The sequence below is a fragment of the Trachemys scripta genome, unplaced genomic scaffold, assembly GCF_013100865.1.
Source record: "Trachemys scripta elegans isolate TJP31775 unplaced genomic scaffold, CAS_Tse_1.0 scaffold_110, whole genome shotgun sequence".
In the NCBI taxonomy this organism is placed as follows: domain Eukaryota; kingdom Metazoa; phylum Chordata; order Testudines; family Emydidae; genus Trachemys; species Trachemys scripta.
Genome location: NW_023260483.1, coordinates 34,398 through 43,368, shown reverse-complemented (window position 1 = coordinate 43,368; position 8,971 = coordinate 34,398). Strand labels below are relative to the sequence as shown.

Below are 8,971 nucleotides of genomic sequence, written 5' to 3'. Positions count from 1 at the left end.
CGCAAAAAGAACAGGAGTACTTGTGGCACCTTAGAGACTAACAAATTTATTAGAGCATAAGCTTTTGTGGGCTACTGCCGAAGAAGAAGTGGGCAGTAGCCCACGAAAGCTTATGCTCTAATAAATTTGTTAGTCTCTAAGGTGCCACAAGTACTCCTGTTCTTTTTGCGGATAGAGACTAACACGGCTGCTACTCTGAAACCTGTCATTTTTAGCAAACTGTACAGAAACATCATGTTCTCATTAAATAACTGTTAACCTGTTGCCACTGCGGAAAAACTTGTGGGAAAGAAGGGCTTTGCCCATGTGGGGTCCAAGGAGATCATTTCATTTTTACCTTTCCTGCCTGTCCCCAAACCACCCGAAGTTGGGTGGCTAGGCTTAAATGTGTAAAAGTTTCTTTCTCTCAGAGATGGGGGAGGGGGATGCATCAAGATTATACTATGCTAACCTGCTTAAATATTAGTTTCTGAAAGAGGGGTTTGAGTTAGTCAGCTTATATACAACCCCTGCACAGCCTTAGAAATGTACTTTATGGGGAAAATCCCTACAGCAACAGCATTTCGCAATTTGATTCGGTAGAGGAAAATATGGCCTCCCAACACTTTAGTAGCCCATTGAAAGAAGGTAGTTTTGATAATACAAATGGCTGATCTATTGTCAGAGTGTTATTAACAGCAACTCTGGCATGTGGAAACAGTCTGTACTTGTGTGCTGGTTTACCAGTCCCTTTCTCCTCCCCACAAATATAAACTGCAAGATAGAAAGGGAACAAAAGTCCAGCCAGATAAGCCAGGTCAAAGACTCTTGTTGGTTGTGTTTTTTTTTTTTTTTTTTAAATTCAGCAGCAAATAAGATGACTAAAAGAAGAAAAATTCGAATGCTAGTATCTTCTGCTAGTAATTAAGCTTGTCAGGGCATTCTGGGTCAATTAAGGGTTATTGAGGACATGTTCTGGAATATATAATAGGTTAGAATAGCTTGGGTGGATGAGGATGGTGGAGCCACTGAGGAGAAGTCTTAGCGAGACTTCTAAAATGAAGCTCCTTAATCACTGGGTTCAGCCTGGATGGCCATGTGAAGGATGTTTTCAGATTCCTGATGTGGACGCCTGTATCCATTGTCTTCTGACGCCTCAGTTTCTTGGTGTCCAGTTTGGGCCTGATCTTTCTTTTCCCAGTAGTGCTGAGCTTCCAACAACTTCACTTGGAGTTGAGGGTGTTCACAGCCCATGAAAATAGGGCCCGAAGCTGTCTCAAGTTGAGCACCCAGAAACTAGAAGCAACTGCTTAAAACATGGACCTAAAAATATCCATTGCAGAACGAGAAAGGTATGGAGAGAAGTTAAGGGCTGTACCCAGAAGTCCCACATCCAGTTACCTGTGCTTAATTTGTGTGTATGTGTGTGCATGCGAGCACGTTTAAAGCTGATTTACACTAGCAGGTGTTCCCTAGCAAAAGGTAAATAAGTAAGCCACTGATGATCAGTGGAAAAAATGACACATACCAGTTAATGTTCTTTGCTGTTTAAGAGACATGAATCTGTTTGGTTATATCCAAAGAGGAAAAAAGAGAGCTAAAATACTAGATCTACTTAGTGATTTAAATCCTCCTTGGTTGATATTAGTTGTTTATGTGGGAGTTTTGTTTCTTTGGCCTTAGCATTTTGCATTTAGTATATTCAAATTAGCTGTCAGGTTTCCTTCTTGGTCAGACTAAGATATATATTTTTATTACCATGTTGTGGAGCCATGATAATGGCTTGGTGTTAAGGTTATTATTTTCTGTTATGGGCCAGAGACATCCAACATTGTGCCTCTTTTCCGCCATATACAGACTGAGATCCAACCTTCATCACTTTTCGTAGTGATCAAGAGATCACTACAAGTAGCATCTTACTCTCCATCTTTAGGCACCAACTTAGCAAGATATTTAAACAGCCCCATTCAATTCAATGGGGTTACTCGCATGCTTAAAGATAGGTATGTAGTTAAGCAACTTGCTGAATCGGCTGTAATTCAGAAACACTACTTTGCTCCACCATACCCATGATATTAATGTTATCAATATAAACCTAACCTTGGGAAGTAACTCCTCGTTATAGCTTGTTGAAAATGTGGACTAAAAAGCTCACGGAATGATTACCTGAAATATTAATACATGCATCTTGATTCTAGAGACTGCCCACCTTGTTGCTAGGATTATATACCCCTTGCTTGGCGTGTCAGTAGGTGCCAACATAAGTCTTCTGTATCCTGACTCTGAAACATTCGTGTTGATAGAGCATTGGTAAGTAGCTCTTTAAAATACTTTGTATAGAAGATAGTCTTGCAGAATTACAAATATCCAACAATTACTTTTGTGCTTATGGTCCTTTTGGCTTTAAAAGTCAACTCTAAATGTTGTCTCTAACAGAAACAGACATTAAGAAAAATGAGTTACTTCAGCTCAGAAACCTGAATTCTCAGTTACCCTATAACAGTGGTGTGACAGGTTGGATCACAGAAACCCCGTAGGGAGCTGCCACCCGATGTGCAAAGTCTACCCCTACTCCTGTTTTCCCTGCCAGCTCAGGACTCCAGCACCCTGTCTTGCTGAGCCAGACACTCCCGTCTGGCTTCAGACAGAGACCCAGGGTCTGAATCGCTTGTCCCAAAGCTGCAAGTTTACCTGAAAACAGCTCCCAGAAGTGTGCTTGTCTTTAGCACTCAGCTGCCCAACTCCCAATGGGGTCTAAACCCAGATAAATCCGTTTTACCCTACATAAAGCTTATGCAGGGCAAACCCAGAAATTGTTCGCCCTCTATAACACTGATAGAGAGAGATGCACAGTTGTTTGCTCCCCCAGGTATTAATATATACTCTTAGTAAATTACTAAATAAAAAGTGATTTTATTAAATACAGAAAATAGGATTTAAGTGGTTCCAAGTAGTAACAGACAGAACAAAGTAAGTTACCAAGCAAAATAAAATAAAATGCGCAAATCTATGTCTAATCAAACTAAATACAGATAATCTCACCCTCAGAGATGTTTCAGTAAGTTTTTCTCAGACTGGACACCTTCCAGGCCTGGGCACAATTCTTTCCCCTGGTACAGCTCTTGTTGCAGCTCAGGTGATAGCTAGGGGATTCTTCATGATGGCTCCTCTCTCCCCCTTTGTTTTCTTCCACCCCTTTATATATCTTTTGCATAAGGCGGGAATCCTTTGTCCCTCTGGGTTTCCACCCCCCCCTCACTGGAAAAGCACCAGGTTAAAGATGGATTCCAGTTCAGGTGACATGATCACAGGTCACTGCAAGACTTCATTACTCACTTGCCAGCACACACATATACAGGAAGACTCACCCGGTAAAGACAGCCATCTGCAGACAATGGGAGTCATCAAGATTCCAAATGATCATTAATGGCCCACACTTTACATAATTACAATAGGCCCTCAGAGTTCTATTTTATATTTTTAGTTTTAGATACAAGAGTGGTACATTTATACAAATCGGATGATCACACTCAGTAGATTATAAGCTTTGCATCCGAAGAAGTGGGCTGTAGTCCACGAAAGCTTATGCTCTAATAAATATGTTAGTCTCTAAGGTGCCACAAGTACTCCTGTTCTTTTTGCGGATACAGACTAACATGGCTGCTACTCTGAAGCTTTGTAATGATACCTTACAAGAGACCTTTTGCATGAAGCATATCAGTTACATTATATTCACTTTTTACCATATTTTTCTAAAGCTATCCCAGTTACATTATATTCACATATCATGTTTTTATAAAACCACATAGACTGCACAACGTCACAAGTGGTTCTCAAACTGTGGATTGGGACCCCATTTTAATGGGGTTGCAGGGTCAGCATTAGACTTGCTGGGACTTGGGGCTGAAACTGAAGCCTGAGCTCTTTTTTTTTTTTTTTTTTTTTTTTTTTTCCACCACCACCCCCTCCACCTAGGGAAGTGGGACTCAGGCTCCAGCCCCTTACCCCAGGCTCATGTAGTAACTTTGTTGTCAGAAGGGAGTCACGGTGCAATGAAGTTTGAGAACCCCTGCCCTATAAGATTCTTACATACCACTCTGGCAGCATAAAGAGGCAGCATACCCAATTTAAGTCCCTTTCATGCTGTCAAACCAGGTGAAGGGTGCTTTAGTGTAACTGCATCAGGCACTGAATTTTTAGTAGTTTTTGTTCTAACGATGCTGGAAGTGAAGTAGTAGTTGATGGGTTTTGGTTGCATAGTTGGCATCAGAATGTCTTCTGTTGAAAGGGTCATGTCTGGCATAAAGGTCTTGTGATGGTGTAGTGCTGGAGTCTTTGCAAATCATGTAAAATCAAAACAAAATATATAGATCCCCCCCCCTCCTTCACTGCTTCTGTTTGAATTGTATTCTAGTGTAGTTTGTCCTGCTGGTACGAGTGAGGCCAAACACTATTGCAACATATAGATTGGCCACACACCCCATGTTAGAAAACAGTCCAACTAGGATCACTATTGCACTGTGAAACTTCTTTTAACATGGGTTTGAAACATTACCCCATTGTTACCCTATTTTGTATATGTATGGGCGAAAAGGTTGCTATGGTCTGTATTCCTGTTTTTACTCCCTATACGTCCAAGGATGAGGCTTTTTAAAATGGATCCCTTTTGTGTCTGAGACTTCTAGCATATGACTGGTATAGTTGGTGAGCAAGCTAAGAATTCTGGCAGAGCCATAATATGTGATTAGAGAGTACAACTGTGGGTTAGGTATTGCTGAGTCCTTTCCTATGGAGAGAAGAAAATTTTGCGGCACTAGGACCTTTGAGTTGCATAGTTTAATCTGACAGAATCTGTTAGTCTTAAAGGTGCCACAGGACCCTCTGTTGCTTTTTACAGATTCAGACTAACACGGCTACCCCTCTGATAGTTAATCTGGTTAAGCACACACCTAACTTTAAGCAAATTATGGAGCTCAGTTGGCTGTTTCTCTTCTCTCCCCCCTCCTTTCCCCCCCCCCCCTCAAACCTTCCATGGCCCATGTGGGACACACTCTGTGACTGAGATACAAGTATTATTCATGTGGGAAGCTCAAAATGCTGTAGGAATCCTTCTCCTGGAGTAAATTACATTCTCCCCCCCCCCCCCCCCACCGCAACTCCTTGATTCTGTATTTCTGATGTACATAACTTTTAACAATAAAAGTGAGAGAGACACCACATTTATATAGAATGTAGGGAACTTTGGGACTACAATGGGTAATGCCCATTGAAATGAGGGAAACTTGAGTAGTCTGATGTTTACTTGTTAAATGAATTTGCTTTCATTTAACTCTTTCTTTCTTCATAGGAAAAGCTGTGCCTTCGTGAAAGTATTAGCAGAAATCGTCATCTGTCCTTCATGGTTCAGGAACTTGTCTGAGTCTCCTTGTAGATTTCTAAACATCTGATTAGTTTAGGCATGTCCAACTTTCAGGCCTGATATGCCTACACTTAAAATGTAGGTTGCTATAGCTAGTTCACTTGGGGTGTGAAAAATCCACCTCCTTGAGTGACATAGCTATGCTCATCTAATCCCCCAGTGTAGCTGCAGCTAGGTTGATGAAAGAATGATTACATTGACCTAACTATCATCACTCAGCAAGGTGGTGGTCCTAGGTTGATGGAAAAATGCCTTCTGTGGGTGTAGGCTGCGTCTGCACTATGGTGCTGTAGTTACGCTGGTTTAATGCCTGTCACATAGACATTGCCTCAGTCTCATTTCTGTTTTAAAAAAAAAAAAAAAAAAAGTTGTAGAGCCCATGAATATGCTGACAGGGTAGTTGTTTATAAATAAATAGGCATATTTCCATACACACACACACACACACACACACACAATATAATCTCATAGAACTGGAAGGGACCTTGAAAGGTCATTGAGTCCAGTCCCCTGCCTTCACAGCAGGACCAAGTACTGTCCCTAACAGATTTTTGCCCTAGATCTCTAAATGGCCCCTTCAAGAATTGAATTTACAACCCTGGGTTTAGCAGGCTAATGCTCAAACCACTGAGCTATCCGTCGTGGTTCCCCCCCCCCCCCAAATGTTAGCACTTTGCGGAACATAGATAAGACACATTAGCTTGCCGTCTAAATATATATTTGCTTAATTCTATAGTGTGTTTTGCTTTCCAGTCTCAGAACTGGGGTCATTCACCCAGTTTCTCTGTCCATTGGGTGGTAGTGTGGCTCAGTGGGTAGGGCACCAGACTGGGACTTGAAGGCCTGGATTCTATTTCCAGCTCTGCTACTGACCTGCTGGGTGACACAGGTCAAGTCACTTAACCTGTTTGATTCAAATCTTTCATGTGTAAAATGGAAATGGTAATGACTAATTCCTTTTGTAAAGCACTTTGAGAGCGCTTGTACTGCACTTTTCATCCATAGATATATTACTGTTGTTAATACTGCTGGCCAGAAGGCTGGGTTTCTTAAACTGGGAAGACATTGACTTTAATATTGAATAATAACAAAGTACTATATCGTACTATAGTTTAAATCTTGGCTTACATTAAGAGTATGGAGATCATGCTGGCTAGTTCAGATCTGTATTCTGCCTGTTCTGAAGATTTTTTTTTTTTTTTTTTCCCCAATATAGTATCACAGTCTCTTCTAGTGAGTAGATAGCATGTTACTTTCCCTGGAATCCTGTGATTTCAGGTGTGGAGCTCTTATCTGTATTTATGCTCAGATTAGTAAGGTTCTCCTCCTCTTGGTGACTGGGAAGAGGAGCTTTTTGTCTCTAATTGTGACTACATTTTTTTTCTGCCCTCATGTAAAAACACGTAGCCTCTCTACCCCAGCCCCAAATGTCTTTGGTCAGGCTGCTTTCTGAGCATAGTGTTCTGTTTCAAACACTGACTTGTAAATCGTTCAGATTCTGAAGTTTGACTTTTCTAGTCTTTCTCTAGGAATGGGGCTCTTATCAAAACTCATCTCTGGGAAGGGAAAAAGAATTACCTGTAATTCTTTTCTCCAAAGGTACATGGTCATAATAGATCCACTTTCACCCACTTGCTTCCTGTGAGTCGTCAGCCGTGTTGCTAGAAAAGGAACTGACAATTGAGGGCTGGGGCATTCTGACTCTGTCTTCAAGTCACATGACTGCCGCTCTGCTGAGAGTTTTATATTCTCAGTTTACTAGACAGCTCCACTAGTCTGTCCATTGGAGGCACAGAGCTGGCAGTCGCAACCTCTTATAGCTGCATGCTGCCAGAGATCAAATACTGCAGGTAAATAACCTTTCTTTTTATCTAGCTTAGTGATTTTACCCAATCCTTAAATTCCTCCCCCTCAATCTTGGTGCTCCAATTTTGCTAAATTCAGGTGACATTCACTGCATTAAGTGTGATTTTTCTCAATAGTGTTCTTAATGCAGGCAAGAGACAATAGCCTTTCTAAAACACTCTTAAATACGGCAAGACTTGTTTTAGAAAAGTTTTCCTAATGACAGTAATTAATAATTACTAGGTTTAACAATTATTTACTTCTCTTTATCCTTTTATTTCCCTGTATTTTTGCATTACTAAATGTTCTACATTGACATAATTTGAGGGGGAAATCATTAGGAACAAAGTTTGGGTGTGTTTCCCCCCCCCCCCCAAGGGATAAGGGTAGTAATGAGACTGTAGTCGTAGATTGGAATGTAGTGTCAACAACTTATAGTTATTTAATATTTGCATCAGTGTCAAGTAGGTATTATGCTTTCCCTTATATTCTAAGGATTCTTTAATCTCTGTTTTTGGGTGGTGGGGACATGAAGACACAATTAATATTTGAAATGGCTTTAAGAAAACAAGAGATGTGTTTAAACCATAATGCATGTTTCTCTTGTTCTTTAATACAGAATTCTTAGTTTTACAAGTATCAGGGGGTAGTGAAGTGAGGTTTTTACTCACGAAAGCTTATGCCCAAATAAATCTGTTAGTCTTTAAGGTGCCACCAGACTCTTAGTTTTACAAGTACAGCTTCTCTTTCCATTCCAATAATCTTTCGTTGTTGTTGTAGGCTTTATTTTGTATTAAATAGTAGGTGGTAAATTTTCAGACTAAGTCTGATCTTTGTCTTTAAGAAACTTCTAATGGGCAACTGAAAGGTTTGCTTCTTTTTAAGTCCTACTTTCAGACCAGGACTCTGGTACGAGAGAGACACAACCCTGAACTTCTCTCTTTGGACCAGATCCTGCAAAAGTTTAAGTACCTGTTTAATTTTACACACTATGAGAAATCCCACTGAAATCAATAGGATTTTTCAGTGCATAAAGTTAAATGTGAAAATTATTTGTGGTATTTAGGGCCTTGATAAATAAGTGGAGGAGGACCCTCCTTTCAGATGTCATGGTATCCTTTTGCACAGAGGATACTCCTTCCAGGGAGGGGACCCCAGGTATTATAAACAGACGGGTAATAGTTGGGTTTGTGATGACTAGGAGAAGCTCCTGGTGAATAGCCTGCTGGGTGCAAAGGTTGCAGACTTCTCAAGACATCTAGATCGATTTATGTGCTGGGCAGGAGGTAGTGATTGTGGCACAGCAGGTACCAGTGACATAGGGAAAGGTGGGACAGATTTAGGATACTAGGTAAGAGACTAAAGTCCAGGACCTCCCTGGTAGGATTCTCTGACATGCTTCTAGTTCCATGTAGAGGGCCAGTTAAACAAGCAGAACTGCAGAGTCTTAATGTGTGGATGAGCTGACTTTTGGAGGAGGGATTTTAGGCTTATTAAGAACTGGGGAACCTTTTAGGAAAGGAGGAACTTTATACAGGAAGGATGGGCTCCACTTAAACAAAAACAGAACCTGTTCACATTGCTGGTATGTAAAATTAAAAAGGTCCTAGAGGAGTTTTTAAACTGAGTGCTGGGGGAAAGCTGACCGGTACAAAGGAGCAAACAGCTCAGAGAGGGATCTCTTGGAGGATTTATTAAAGGGGATACTCTATATCCTAGTAAAGAGGC

At 40.9% G+C, this 8,971-nt stretch overlaps 1 long non-coding RNA gene across 2 annotated transcripts in view; it reads left to right on the top strand.

Moving 5' to 3' along the window:
- LOC117870243 overlaps positions 1–8,971 on the top strand; it is a 54,171-nt gene that overhangs the window by 11,376 nt on the left and 33,824 nt on the right. For both annotated transcript variants that reach the window (XR_004643942.1, XR_004643943.1), the window contains exon 2: positions 2,178–2,289. This is a non-coding gene — a long non-coding RNA (uncharacterized LOC117870243). The remainder of the gene's footprint in view (positions 1–2,177; positions 2,290–8,971) is intronic.